Below are 15092 nucleotides of genomic sequence, written 5' to 3'. Positions count from 1 at the left end.
GCGAACGTCAACAGATAGCTCGCAGGCAGAAAAAGCTAGCGTGGAAAGCTGTTGCTCAGCCTCATCTACCCATGGCACTGCTCGTTCAGAGGCACAGAGACTGGGGCTGCTTGCTTGTCTTGCCCCTCAAACTTCAAACGTAGTTTAGGTGGTCCACGCCGGGAGCCTCTGGCAGCGCTGCTCTGAAAATGCGAACGTCTGCAGATAGCTCGCAGCCAGAAAGAGCTAGCCTGGAAAGCTGTTGCTCAGCCTCATCTGCCCATGGCACTGCTCGCACAGAGGCACAGAGACTGGGGCTGCTTGCTTGTCTTGACAACTCAAACTTCAAACGTAACTTAGGTGGTCCGTGCCGGGCGCCTCCGGCAGCCCTGCTCCGAAAATGCGAACGTCTGCAGATAGCTCGCATCCAGAAAGAGCTAGCCTGCAAAGCTGTTGCTCAGCCTCATCTGCCCATGGCACTGCTCGCGCAGAGGCACAGAGACTGGGGCTGCTTGCTTGTCTTGACCCCTCAAACTACAAACGAAACATAAGTGGTCCGTGCCGGCCAAATCCGGCAGCCCTGCTCTGAAAATGCGAACGTCTGCAGATAGCTCTCAGCCAGAAAGAGCTAGCCTGGAAAGCTGTTGCTCAGCCTCATCTGCCCATGGCACTGCTCGCACAGAGGCACAGAGACTGGGGCTGCTTGCTTGTCTTGACCCCTCAGACTTCAAACGTATCTTAGGTGGTCCGTGCCAGCCAACTCCAGCAACCCTGCTCCGAAAATGCGAACGTCTGCAGATGGCTCGCAGGCAGAAAGAGCTAGCCTGGAAAGCTGTTGCTCAGCCTCATCTGCCCATGGCACTGCTCGCACAGAGGCACAGAGACTGGGGCTTCTTGCTTGTCTTGTCACCTCAAAATTCAAACGTAGATTTGGAGGTTCGTTCAGAGGGCCTCTGGCAGCCCTGTTCCGAAAATGCGAACGTCTGCAGATAGCTCGCCGGCAGAAAGAGCTAGCCTGGAAAGCTGTTGCTGAGCCTCATCTGCCCATGGCACTGCTCGCACAGAGGCACAGAGACTGGGGCTGCTTGCTTGTCTTGCCACCTCAAACTTCAAACGTAGCTTAGGTGGTCCTTGCCAGGAGCCTCTGGCAGCGCTGCTTTGAAAATGCGAACGTCTGCAGATAGCTCGCAGGCAGAAAAAGCTAGCGTGGAAAGCTGTTGCTCAGCCTCATCTACCCATGGCACTGCTCGTTCAGAGGCACAGAGACTGGGGCTGCTTGCTTGTCTTGCCCCTCAAACTTCAAACGTAGTTTAGGTTGTCCACGCCGGGAGCCTCTGGCAGCGCTGCTCTGAAAATGCGAACGTCTGCAGATAGCTCGCAGCCAGAAAGAGCTAGCCTGGAAAGCTGTTGCTCAGCCTCATCTGCCCATGGCACTGCTCGCACAGAGGCACAGAGACTGGGGCTGCTTGCTTGTCTTGACAACTCAAACTTCAAACGTAACTTAGGTGGTCCGTGCCGGGCGCCTCCGGCAGCCCTGCTCCGAAAATGCGAACGTCTGCAGATAGCTCGCATCCAGAAAGAGCTAGCCTGCAAAGCTGTTGCTCAGCCTCATCTGCCCATGGCACTGCTCGCGCAGAGGCACAGAGACTGGGGCTGCTTGCTTGTCTTGACCCCTCAAACTTCAAACGAAACATAAGTGGTCCGTGCCGGACAAATCCGGCAGCCCTGCTCTGAAAATGCGAACGTCTGCAGATAGCTCGCAGCCAGAAAGAGCTAGCCTGGAAAGCTGTTGCTCAGCCTCATCTGCCCATGGCACTGCTCGCACAGAGGCACAGAGACTGGGGCTGCTTGCTTGTCTTGACCCCTCAGACTTCAAACGTATCTTAGGTGGTCCGTGCCAGCCAACTCCAGCAACCCTGCTCCGAAAATGCGAACGTCTGCAGATGGCTCGCAGGCAGAAAGAGCTAGCCTGGAAAGCTGTTGCTCAGCCTCATCTGCCCATGTCACTGCTCGCACAGAGGCACAGAGACTGGGGCTTCTTGCTTGTCTTGCCACCTCAAACTTCAAACGCAGATTTGGAGGTTCGTTCAGGGGGCCTCTGGCAGCCCTGTTCCGAAAATGCGAACGTCTGCAGATAGCTCTCAGCCAGAATGAGTTAGCGTGGAAAGCTGTTGCTCAGCCTCATCTGCCCATGGCACTGCTTGCACAGAGACACAGAGACTGGGGCTGCTTGCTTGTCTTACTCCCTTAAACTTCAAACGTATCTTAGGTGGTCCTTGCCAGCCAACTCCAGCAACCCTGCTCCGAAAATGCGAACGTCTGCAGATAGCTCTCAGCCAGAAAGAGCTAGCCTGGAAAGCTGTTGCTCAGCCTCATCTGCCCATGGCACTGCTCGCACAGAGGCACAGAGACTGGGGCTGCTTGCTTGTCTTGCCACCTCAAACTTCAAACGTAACTTAGGTGGTCCGTACCAGGAGCCTCTGGCAGCCCTGTTCCGAAAATGGGATCGTGTGCAGATAGCTCGCCGGTAGAAAGAGCTAGCCTGGAAAGCTGTTGCTGAGCCTCATCAGCCCATGGCACTGCTCGCACAGAGGCACAGAGACTGGGACTGCTTGCTTGTCTTGCCCCGTTAAAGTTCAAAAGTATCTTAATTTTTCCTTGCAGGTTGCCTCCGGCAGCTCTGCTCAGAAAATGCGAACGTCTGCAGATAGCTCGCAGGCAGAAAGAGCTAGCCTGGAAAGCTGTTGCTCAGCCTCATCTGCCCATGGCACTGCTCGCGCAGAGGCACAGAGACAGGGGCTTCTTGCTTGTCTTGTCACCTTGTCCTGGGTTTGGCCAGAACAGGGTTAATTTTCACCGGACTCCAGGAAGGGGCACAGCCGGGGGGTGGGGGCTGACCCCACCTGGCCAAACAGAGCCCGGTATTCCATACCATGTGACGTCACGCTGGGTTCCGGTGGGGGGGGCGGCGCGGCGGGAACGGACTCGCGGCTTGGGCGGGCGCAGCGCCGGTTCCGGTTTCGGGAGAGCGGCTGTTGTACGGTTCGTGGTTGTGTTTTCTCCTTATCTGTATCGTTGTTGTTCCTGTTTTCCCTCTGTTTGCTGTTCTGTTAAACTGCCCTTATCCCGACCCACCTGTTTCTGCCTCTTTCTTTCCATTCTCCTCCGCACGCCGGCGGGGGGAGGGGCGGCCGCGTGGCGCTTTTGTTGCCGGCGGCAGCCGAAACCGAAACATTTTATTGGCGCCCAAGCGTGGGGCAGGGATAACGGCAGGGCTGAGCAGCGGGTGTTAAAACTGTTTTCTTAGATTTGCTTAAATTTTGTTATACGCATTTACTGTGTTAGTTAAAGTTTCCGGCAAAAATGTTTCTGACTTTGATCAAATATCTCTGCTACGTAAATCCTTACTTCCTGTATGTGTTTGTGGCCGTGCTGTTTGTTACCTCGGGAAAAAAGATCAGGATGATGATTTTGCTGTACTGTACGATATCGACTTATGATATGATAACATCACTGTGCATGAAATTAGTCTTGTATTTGCATGCGGCACTGCGGTCATTTCCGTACCTCGGATCCTATGTCTTAGATTTTGTTAATAATCAAACCCAGTCTGTGGGGAAAACCGAAGGGGATACCTTCCCCCACTCTTTCGCCCCCCCCCCTCTCTCCCTCAGGCTGGTCCTAACTGCTTTTGAGAATTTCGAGTACCCGTGGGATGCTCAGGGCAGCACTCTCCTTTTGTTCTGCCTCCTGAATGGGTTGCAGGTTTTGTTTAGGGTTAAGCAAGTCGTTAAGAACATCGTGCAGAGACCTGCCCCGGGGCCGGATAGCTGTGAGTGGCTGGGTGTGTGGGACAGCATGGGCAAGTACCTAGGGCAGTGGACACCCCCGATGTTTTTTAAACTCACCCCTGAGCAAGTACAGAATCCGGACAAACTAGTAAAATATCTGCAAAAAGTGTGCTGCCACCCTGGGAACTCCAGAGAGACACAGATCACAGCAACGTGCTGGGGTCTGGCCCACGCCTACCGAGCTGCACTGTTTAACACTGTTCAGTGCCCTAAAGGGGAAAGAGGGGGAAACGAAGCAGCAGGCACTGCGGCTGGCGCTGCCCCCCCAGCCGGCCCTGCAGCCCCTCCAGCCCAGCAGGCAGTCACAACCCCCCCGACTGGCACCGCCGCTGCCACAGCTGCAGGGTCTGCCTCGGTTTCCCTGGCAGGCACAGCAGCTGCTCCAGCCCCAGCTCCAGCTGCAGGCAGCGTGGCTGAGCCCAGTGACCAACCTGTGCAGGTAGTAGTCGCCCCTGTAAAACTAAAGAAAGACGCAAAGAGAGCAGATCGCTCCGGGAGGGATGACGATGAGCCAGGGTCATCACGGGAGATAGAGACAGAGATCATCACCCGGTCCCTGTCCCTGAGCGAGCTGCGAGACATGCGCAAAGATTTCAGCCGCCACCCAGGCGAGCACATTGCCACCTGGCTGCTGCGGTGCTGGGATAACGGGGCTAGCAGCTTGGAATTAGAGGGCAAGGAAGCCAAGCAGCTGGGATCCCTGGCCAGGGATGGGGGCATTGACAAGGCCATTGGGAAAAAGGAACAAGTCCTCAGCCTCTGGAGGAGACTTCTGTCAGGCGTGAGGGAGAGATACCCCTTCAGTGACGATTTTGTATGCTATCCTGGCAAGTGGACCAATATGGAAAGGGGTATTCAGTACTTGAGGGAATTAGCTGTGCGGGAGCTGGTTTACTGTGACACAGACGATGAGCAGGTACCCACAGACCCAGATGAACTCCAGTGCTCACAATCCATGTGGAGGAAGTTTGTGCGGAGCGCACCCTCCTCGCATGCCAACTCACTGGCAGTTGTAAACTGGAAAGGTAAAGACGTACCAACAGTGGACGAGGTGGCTGTCAGACTCCGCCAATATGAGGAAAGTCTCTCTTCCTCCCTTGTCTCAGCTGTGGAGAAACTGGCCCGGGAGGTCCGACAAATGAAAGAGAGTAGGTCCTACTCCCCACCTGTACGGGCCATCATCTCAGCTATTAGGGGCAAGCGTTTCCCTGCTCAGGAGAGGGAATACAGAGGCTACACACCACGGGGCACCCTGTGGTTCTACTTGCGTGACCACGGAGAGGACATGAGGAAGTGGGATGGAAAACCCACCTCAAGTCTAGAGGCCCGAGTACGTGAGTTGCGAGGTAAAACAATCACCAAAGGGGATTCTGTTAGGAAAAGTGCCGCTCCAGTTTCCAAAAGCCAGCTCTCCAGACCAGGTAGAAAGTTTGACCTTGATTCTGATCCTCTGGAGGGGACCTCCAAGTCATTTTTACAGCAGGTGAGCAGCAATTTCTCTGACGAGGATTAGAGGGGCCCTGCCTCCAGCCAGGTGGAGGAAAGGGACAACCGTGTCTATTGGACGGTGTGGATTCGGTGGCCTGGCACGTCAGATCCACAAGAGTATAAAGCTCTAGTGGACACTGGTGCACAGTGTACTTTAATGCCATCAGAGTTCAAAGGGTCAGAGTCCATTTGCATTTCGGGAGTGACAGGGGGGTCCCAAGAGCTGAGTCTACTGGAGGCTGAAGTGAGCCTCACTGGGCAGGACTGGCAGAAGCACCCCATTGTAACTGGCCCCGAGGCTCCGTGCATCCTTGGGATAGACTATCTTAGGAGAGGCTATTTCAAGGACCCAAAGGGGTATCGGTGGGCTTTTGGCATAGCTGCTGTGGAGACGGAAGAAATTAAACAGCTGTCCATTTTGCCTGGTCTCTCGGAGGATCCTTCCGTTGTGGGGTTGCTGAGGGTTGAAGAACAACAGGTACCCATCGCGACCACAACGGTGCACCGGCGACAGTATCGTACCAACCGAGACTGCCTTCTCCCCATTCATCAGCTGATCCGCCAGCTGGAGAGTCAAGGAGTGATCACCAAAACTCGCTCACCCTTTAATAGTCCCATATGGCCAGTGAGAAAATCTACTGGAGAGTGGAGACTGACAATAGACTACCGTGGCCTGAATGAAGTCACACCACCACTGAGTGCTGCCGTGCCAGACATGCTAGAACTTCAATATCAGCTGGAGTCAAAGGCAGCCAAGTGGTATGCTACAATTGACATCGCTAATGCATTCTTCTCCATCCCTTTGGCAGCAGAGTGCAGGCCACAGTTTGCTTTCACCTGGAGGGGCATCCAGTACACCTGGAATCGACTGCCCCAGGGGTGGAAACACAGTCCCACCATTTGCCATGGACTAATCCAGACTGCACTGGAAAAGGGTGAAGCCCCAGAACATCTGCAGTACATCGATGACATCATTATATGGGGCGACACAGCGGAGGAGGTTTTCGAGAAAGGGGAGAAAATAGTTCAGATCCTTCTGAAAGCCGGTTTCGCCATTAAGCGAAGTAAAGTCAAGGGACCTGCGCAAGAGATCCAGTTTTTGGGAATAAAATGGCAGGATGGGCGCCGTCAAATCCCAATGGATGTCATCAACAAAATAGCAGCTATGTCTCCACCAACCAGCAAAAAGGAAGCACAGGCCTTCCTGGGTGTTGTGGGTTTTTGGAGGATGCACATCCCAAATTATAGCCAGATTGTAAGTCCTCTGTACCACGTGACCCGGAAGAAGAATGATTTTGAATGGGGCCCTGAGCAACGACAGGCATTTGAACAGATTAAACGGGAGATAGTTCATGCCGTAGCCCTTGGTCCAGTCCGGTCAGGGCAAGATGTTAAAAACGTGCTCTACACCGCAGCCGGGGAGAATGGCCCAACCTGGAGTCTCTGGCAGAAAGCACCAGGGGAGACTCGAGGTCGACCCCTGGGGTTCTGGAGCCGGGGATACAAAGGATCCGAGGCCCGCTATACTCCCACTGAAAAAGAGATTCTGGCAGCATATGAAGGCGTTCGAGCTGCTTCAGAAGTGGTCGGCACTGAAGCACAGCTCCTCCTAGCTCCACGATTGCCGGTCCTGGGCTGGATGTTCAAAGAGAGGGTCCCCTCTACGCATCATGCCACTGATGCTACGTGGAGTAAGTGGGTCGCTCTGATCACCCAGCGCGCCCGAATGGGAAACCCCAGTCGCCCAGGAATTCTGGAGGTAATCATGGACTGGCCAGAAGGCAAAGATTTTGGAGCATCGCCAGAGGAGGAGGTGACACGTGCTGAAGAGGCCCCACTGTATAACCAGCTGCCAGAAGATAAGAAACAGTATGCCCTGTTCACGGATGGGTCCTGTCGCATTGTGGGGAAGCAGCGGAGGTGGAAGGCTGCTGTATGGAGCCCTACACGACAAGTCGCGGAAACTGCCGAGGGAGAAGGTGAGTCCAGCCAGTTTGCAGAGGTGAAAGCCATCCAGCTGGCTTTAGACATTGCCAGTCGAGAGAAGTGGCCAGTGCTCTGTCTTTACACTGACTCTTGGATGGTGGCCAATGCCTTGTGGGGGTGGCTGCAGCAATGGAAGAAGAACAACTGGCAGCGCAGAGGCAAACCTATCTGGGCTGCCCCATTGTGGCAAGATATTGCTGCCCGTCTGGAGCAGTTGGCTGTAAAAGTCCGTCACGTGGACGCCCACGTCCCTAAGAGTCGGGCCACTGAAGAACATCAAAACAACCACCAGGTAGATCAGGCTGCTAAGATTGAAGTGGCTCAGGTGGATCTGGACTGGCAACATAAGGGTGAACTCTTTATAGCTCGGTGGGCCCATGACACCTCGGGCCACCAAGGAAGAGACGCGACATACCGATGGGCTCGTGACCGAGGGGTGGACTTGACCATGGACACTATTGCACAGGTTATCCATGAATGTGAGACATGCGCTGCAATCAAGCAAGCTAAGCGGGTAAAGCCTCAGTGGTATGGAGGACGATGGCTAAAATATAAATATGGGGAGGCTTGGCAGATTGACTACATCACACTGCCACAAACCCGCCAAGGCAAGCGCTATGTGCTCACAATGGTGGAGGCCACCACCGGATGGCTGGAAACCTACCCTGTGCCCCATGCCACGGCCCGGAATACCATCCTGGGCCTGGAAAAACAAGTCCTGTGGTGACATGGCACTCCCGAAAGAATCGAGTCGGACAACGGGACTCACTTTCGCAACAGCCTCATAGACACCTGGGCCAAAGAACACGGTATTGAGTGGGTGTATCACATCCCCTACCATGCACCAGCCTCTGGAAAGATCGAACGTTACAATGGGCTGCTAAAAACCACTTTGAGGGCAATGGGGGGTGGGACTTTCAAAAATTGGGATACCCATTTAGCAAAGGCCACCTGGTTGGTTAACACCAGAGGGTCCACCAACCGGGCTGGTCCTGCCCAGTCAAAACCTCAGCGCCCAGTAGAAGGGGATAAAGTCCCTGTAGTGCACATGCGGAACATGTTAGGGAAGACAGTTTGGGTTAGTCCTGCCTCGGGCAAAGGCAAGCCCGTCCGGGGGATTGCTTTTGCTCAAGGACCTGGGTGTACCTGGTTGGTAATGCGGAAGGATGGGGAAGTCCGATGTGTACCTCATGGGGATTTAATTTTGGGCGAGAATAGTCCATAAATAAATTGTATAAAGTTAGTTGTTAAATAACCCTGTCACTGTCTGTTATCACTGTTATAATTGTTATATTTTGTACCAGTAGTAGCATAGTAAGAATCGTCCAGATTAAAGAAGGATGGACTTTTTCGATGAAAACCTAGCAGAGCACAGCGATGATGGAACTGGACCTGGTTTTCAACAACTGGCATCCAGCAACTTCATCAAGATCAACATCTCCTGCAGACTGTGGGCACGGGCCACACCAGATACATCAGCCGTGAGCTCCGGATGCAGCAAGTGACCACCCATCACCACACATCACCTCCCCTGCCACGGAAGACCATAACGACAGATGGAGCCTGAAGTCATGGATTAAATGAACTCAATGGACACTTTAGAGTGATGATCCATAGACTAAGGGAATGATATCTGGAGACAGGAGAAGTGGTGGTGATCAACCGGACAGTGGGGGACCTGGGCATGACGTAGATGGTATGGAATAAGGGGTGGATAATGTCCTGGGTTTGGCCAGAACAGGGTTAATTTTCACCGGACTCCAGGAAGGGGCACAGCCGGGGGGTGGGGGCTGACCCCACCTGGCCAAACAGAGCCCGGTATTCCATACCATGTGACGTCACGCTGGGTTCCGGTGGGGGGGGCGGCGCGGCGGGAACGGACTCGCGGCTTGGGCGGGCGCAGCGCCGGTTCCGGTTTCGGGAGAGCGGCTGTTGTACGGTTCGTGGTTGTGTTTTCTCCTTATCTGTATCGTTGTTGTTCCTGTTTTCCCTCTGTTTGCTGTTCTGTTAAACTGCCCTTATCCCGACCCACCAGTTTCTGCCTCTTTCTTTCCATTCTCCTCCGCACGCCGGCGGGGGGAGGGGCGGCCGCGTGGCGCTTTTGTTGCCGGCGGCAGCCGAAACCGAAACACACCTCAAAATTCAAACGTAGATTTGGAGGTTCGTTCAGGGGGCCTCTGGCAGCCCTGTTCCGAAAATGCGAACGTCTGCAGATAGCTCGCCGGCAGAAAGAGCTAGCCTGGAAAGCTGTTGCTGAGCCTCATCTGCCCATGGCACTGCTCGCACAGAGGCACAGAGACTGGGGCTGCTTGCTTGTCTTGCCACCTCAAACTTCAAACGTAGCTTAGGTGGTCCTTGCCAGGAGCCTCTGGCAGCGCTGCTTTGAAAATGCGAACGTCTGCAGATAGCTCGCAGGCAGAAAAAGCTAGCGTGGAAAGCTGTTGCTGAGCCTCATCTACCCATGGCACTGCTCGTTCAGAGGCACAGAGACTGGGGCTGCTTGCTTGTCTTGCCCCTCAAACTTCAAACGTAGTTTAGGTGGTCCACGCCGGGAGCCTCTGGCAGCGCTGCTCTGAAAGTGCGAACGTCTGCAGATAGCTCGCAGCCAGAAAGAGCTAGCCTGGAAAGCTGTTGCTCAGCCTCATCTGCCCATGGCACTGCTCGCACAGAGGCACAGAGACTGGGGCTGCTTGCTTGTCTTGACAACTCAAACTTCAAACGTAACTTAGGTGGTCCGTGCCGGGCGCCTCCGGCAGCCCTGCTCCGAAAATGCGAACGTCTGCAGATAGCTCGCATCCAGAAAGAGCTAGCCTGCAAAGCTGTTGCTCAGCCTCATCTGCCCATGGCACTGCTCGCGCAGAGGCACAGAGACTGGGGCTGCTTGCTTGTCTTGACCCCTCAAACTTCAAACGAAACATAAGTTTTCCGTGCCGGCCAAATCCGGCAGCCCTGCTCTGAAAATGCGAACGTCTGCAGATAGCTCGCAGCCAGAAAGAGCTAGCCTGGAAAGCTGTTGCTCAGCCTCATCTGCCCATGGCACTGCTCGCACAGAGGCACAGAGACTGGGGCTGCTTGCTTGTCTTGACCCCTCAGACTTCAAACGTATCTTAGGTGGTCCGTGCCAGCCAACTCCAGCAACCCTGCTCCGAAAATGCGAACGTCTGCAGATGGCTCGCAGGCAGAAAGAGCTAGCCTGGAAAGCTGTTGCTCAGCCTCATCTGCCCATGGCACTGCTCGCACAGAGGCAGAGAGACTGGGGCTTCTTGCTTGTCTTGTCACCTCAAAATTCAAACGTAGATTTGGAGGTTCGTTCAGGGGGCCTCTGGCAGCCCTGTTCCGAAAATGCGAACGTCTGCAGATAGCTCGCCGGCAGAAAGAGCTAGCCTGGAAAGCTGTTGCTGAGCCTCATCTGCCCATGGCACTGCTCGCACAGAGGCACAGAGACTGGGGCTGCTTGCTTGTCTTGCCACCTCAAACTTCAAACGTAGCTTAGGTGGTCCTTGCCAGGAGCCTCTGGCAGCGCTGCTTTGAAAATGCGAACGTCTGCAGATAGCTCGCAGGCAGAAAAAGCTAGCGTGGAAAGCTGTTGCTCAGCCTCATCTACCCATGGCACTGCTCGTTCAGAGGCACAGAGACTGGGGCTGCTTGCTTGTCTTGCCCCTCAAACTTCAAACGTAGTTTAGGTGGTCCACGCCGGGAGCCTCTGGCAGCGCTGCTCTGAAAATGCGAACGTCTGCAGATAGCTCGCAGCCAGAAAGAGCTAGCCTGGAAAGCTGTTGCTCAGCCTCATCTGCCCATGGCACTGCTCGCACAGAGGCACAGAGACTGGGGCTGCTTGCTTGTCTTGACAACTCAAACTTCAAACGTAACTTAGGTGGTCCGTGCCGGGCGCCTCCGGCAGCCCTGCTCCGAAAATGCGAACGTCTGCAGATAGCTCGCATCCAGAAAGAGCTAGCCTGCAAAGCTGTTGCTCAGCCTCATCTGCCCATGGCACTGCTCGCGCAGAGGCACAGAGACTGGGGCTGCTTGCTTGTCTTGACCCCTCAAACTTCAAACGAAACATAAGTGGTCCGTGCCGGACAAATCCGGCAGCCCTGCTCTGAAAATGCGAACGTCTGCAGATAGCTCGCAGCCAGAAAGAGCTAGCCTGGAAAGCTGTTGCTCAGCCTCATCTGCCCATGGCACTGCTCGCACAGAGGCACAGAGACTGGGGCTGCTTGCTTGTCTTGACCCCTCAGACTTCAAACGTATCTTAGGTGGTCCGTGCCAGCCAACTCCAGCAACCCTGCTCCGAAAATGCGAACGTCTGCAGATGGCTCGCAGGCAGAAAGAGCTAGCCTGGAAAGCTGTTGCTCAGCCTCATCTGCCCATGTCACTGCTCGCACAGAGGCACAGAGACTGGGGCTTCTTGCTTGTCTTGCCACCTCAAACTTCAAACGCAGATTTGGAGGTTCGTTCAGGGGGCCTCTGGCAGCCCTGTTCCGAAAATGCGAACGTCTGCAGATAGCTCTCAGCCAGAATGAGTTAGCGTGGAAAGCTGTTGCTCAGCCTCATCTGCCCATGGCACTGCTTGCACAGAGACACAGAGACTGGGGCTGTTTGCTTGTCTTACTCCCTTAAACTTCAAACGTACATTAGGTGGTCCTTGCCAGCCAACTCCAGCAACCCTGCTCCGAAAATGCGAACGTCTGCAGATAGCTCTCAGCCAGAAAGAGCTAGCCTGGAAAGCTGTTGCTCAGCCTCATCTGCCCATGGCACTGCTCGCACAGAGGCACAGAGACTGGGGCTGCTTGCTTGTCTTGCCACCTCAAACTTCAAACGTAACTTAGGTGGTCCGTACCAGGAGCCTCTGGCAGCCCTGTTCCGAAAATGGGATCGTGTGCAGATAGCTCGCCGGTAGAAAGAGCTAGCCTGGAAAGCTGTTGCTGAGCCTCATCAGCCCATGGCACTGCTCGCACAGAGGCACAGAGACTGGGACTGCTTGCTTGTCTTGCCCCGTTAAAGTTCAAAAGTATCTTAATTTTTCCTTGCAGGTTGCCTCCGGCAGCTCTGCTCAGAAAATGCGAACGTCTGCAGATAGCTCGCAGGCAGAAAGAGCTAGCCTGGAAAGCTGTTGCTCAGCCTCATCTGCCCATGGCACTGCTCACACAGAGGCAGAGAGACAGGGGCTTCTTGCTTGTCTTGTCACCTCAAAATTCAAACGTAGATTTGGAGGTTCGTTCAGGGGGCCTCTGGCAGCCCTGTTCCGAAAATGCGAACGTCTGCAGATAGCTCGCCGGCAGAAAGAGCTAGCCTGGAAAGCTGTTGCTGAGCCTCATCTGCCCATGGCACTGCTCGCACAGAGGCACAGAGACTGGGGCTGCTTGCTTGTCTTGCCACCTCAAACTTCAAACGTAGCTTAGGTGGTCCTTGCCAGGAGCCTCTGGCAGCGCTGCTTTGAAAATGCGAACGTCTGCAGATAGCTCGCAGGCAGAAAAAGCTAGCGTGGAAAGCTGTTGCTCAGCCTCATCTACCCATGGCACTGCTCGTTCAGAGGCACAGAGACTGGGGCTGCTTGCTTGTCTTGCCCCTCAAACTTCAAACGTAGTTTAGGTGGTCCACGCCGGGAGCCTCTGGCAGCGCTGCTCTGAAAATGCGAACGTCTGCAGATAGCTCGCAGCCAGAAAGAGCTAGCCTGGAAAGCTGTTGCTCAGCCTCATCTGCCCATGGCACTGCTCGCACAGAGGCACAGAGACTGGGGCTGCTTGCTTGTCTTGACAACTCAAAATTCAAACGTAACTTAGGTGGTCCGTGCCGGGCGCCTCCGGCAGCCCTGCTCCAAAAATGCGAACGTCTGCAGATATCTCGCATCCAGAAAGAGCTAGCCTGGAAAGCTGTTGCTCAGCCTCATCTGCCCATGGCACTGCTCGCGCAGAGGCACAGAGACTGGGGCTGCTTGCTTGTCTTGACCCCTCAAACTTCAAACGAAACTTAAGTGGTCCGTGCCGGCCAAATCCGGCAGCCCTGCTCTGAAAATGCGAACGTCTGCAGATAGCTCGCAGCCAGAAAGAGCTAGCCTGGAAAGCTGTTGCTCAGCCTCATCTGCCCATGGCACTGCTCGCACAGAGGCACAGAGACTGGGGCTGCTTGCTTGTCTTGCCCCGTTAAAGTTCAAAAGTATCTGAACTTTTCCGTGCAGGGGGCTCCGGCAGCTCTGCTCCGAAAATGCGAACGTCTGCAGATAGCTCTCAGCCAGAATGAGCTACCGTGGAAAGCTGTTGCTCAGCCTCATCTGCCCATGGCACTGCTCGCACAGAGGCACAGAGACTGGGGCTGCTTGCTTTTCTTGCCCCCTCACACTTCAAACGTAGCTTAGGTGGTCCGTGCCGGGCGCCTCCGGCAGCCCTGTTCCGAAAATGTGAACGTCTGCAGATAGCTCGCCGGCAGAAAGTGTTAGCCTGGAAAGCTCTTGCTGAGCCTCATCTGCCCATGGCACTGCTCGCACAGACCCACAGAGACTGGGGCTGCTTGCTTGTCTTGACCCCTCAGACTTCAAACGTATCTTAGGTGGTCCGTGCAGGGGGCCTCCGGCAGCCCTGCTCCGAAAATGCGAACGTCTGCAGATAGCTCGGAGCCAGAAAGAGCTAGCCTGTAAAGCTGTTGCTCAGCCTCATCTGCCCATGGAACTGCTCGCACAGAGGCACAGAGACTGGGGCTGCTTGCTTGTCTTGACAACTCAAACTTCAAACGTAACTTAGGTGGTCCGTGCCGGGCGCCTCCGGCAGCCCTGCTCCGAAAATGCGAACGTCTGCAGATATCTCGCATCCAGAAAGAGCTAGCCTGGAAAGCTGTTGCTCAGCCTCATCTGCCCATGGCACTGCTCGCGCAGAGGCACAGAGACTGGGGCTGCTTGCTTGTCTTGACCCCTCAAACTTCAAACGAACCTTAAGTGGTCCGTGCCGGCCAAATCCGGCAGCCCTGCTCTGAAAATGCGAACGTCTGCAGATAGCTCGCAGCCAGAAAGAGCTAGCCTGGAAAGCTGTTGCTGAGCCTCATCTGCCCATGGCACTGCTCGCACAGAGGCCCAGAGACTGGGGCTGCTTCCTTGTCTTGCAACCTCAAACTTCAAACGTAGCTTAGGTGGTCCGTGCAGGGGGCCTCCGGCAGCCCTGCTCCGAAAATGCGAACGTCTGCAGATAGCTCGGAGCCAGAAAGAGCTAGCCTGTAAAGCTGTTGCTCAGCCTCATCTGCCCATGGCACTGCTCGCACAGAGGCACAGAGACTGGGGCTGCTTGCTTGTCTTACTCCCTTAAACTTCAAACGTACATTAGGTGGTCCGTGCCAGCAAACTCCAGCAGCCCTTCTCCGAAAATGCGAATGTCTGCAGATAGCTCTCAGCCAGAAAGAGCTAGCCTGGAAAGCTGTTGCTCAGCCTCATCTGCCCATGGCACTGCTCGCACAGAGGCACAGAGACTGGGGCTGCTTGCTTGTCTTGCAACCTCAAACTTCAAACGTATCTTAGGTGGTCCGTGCAGGGGGCCTCCGGCAGCCCTGCTCCGAAAATGGGAACGTCTGCAGATAGCTCGCCGTCAGAAAGCGCTAGCCTGGAAAGATGTTGCTCAGCCTCATCTGCCCATGGCACTGCTCGCACAGAGGCACAGAGACTGCGGCTTCTTGCTTGTCTTGCCACCTCAAACTTCAAACGTAACTTAGGTGGTCCGTGCGGGGAGCCTCTGGCAGCCCTGCTCTGAAAATGCGAACGTCTGCAGTTAGCTGGCAGCCAGAAAGGGCTAGCGTGGAAAGCTGTTG

The sequence above is a fragment of the Opisthocomus hoazin genome, chromosome 16, assembly GCF_030867145.1.
Source record: "Opisthocomus hoazin isolate bOpiHoa1 chromosome 16, bOpiHoa1.hap1, whole genome shotgun sequence".
Classification (NCBI taxonomy): domain Eukaryota; kingdom Metazoa; phylum Chordata; class Aves; order Opisthocomiformes; family Opisthocomidae; genus Opisthocomus; species Opisthocomus hoazin.
The sequence above is the reverse complement of the archived record's forward strand: the minus strand, read 5'-3'. Positions refer to the sequence as shown.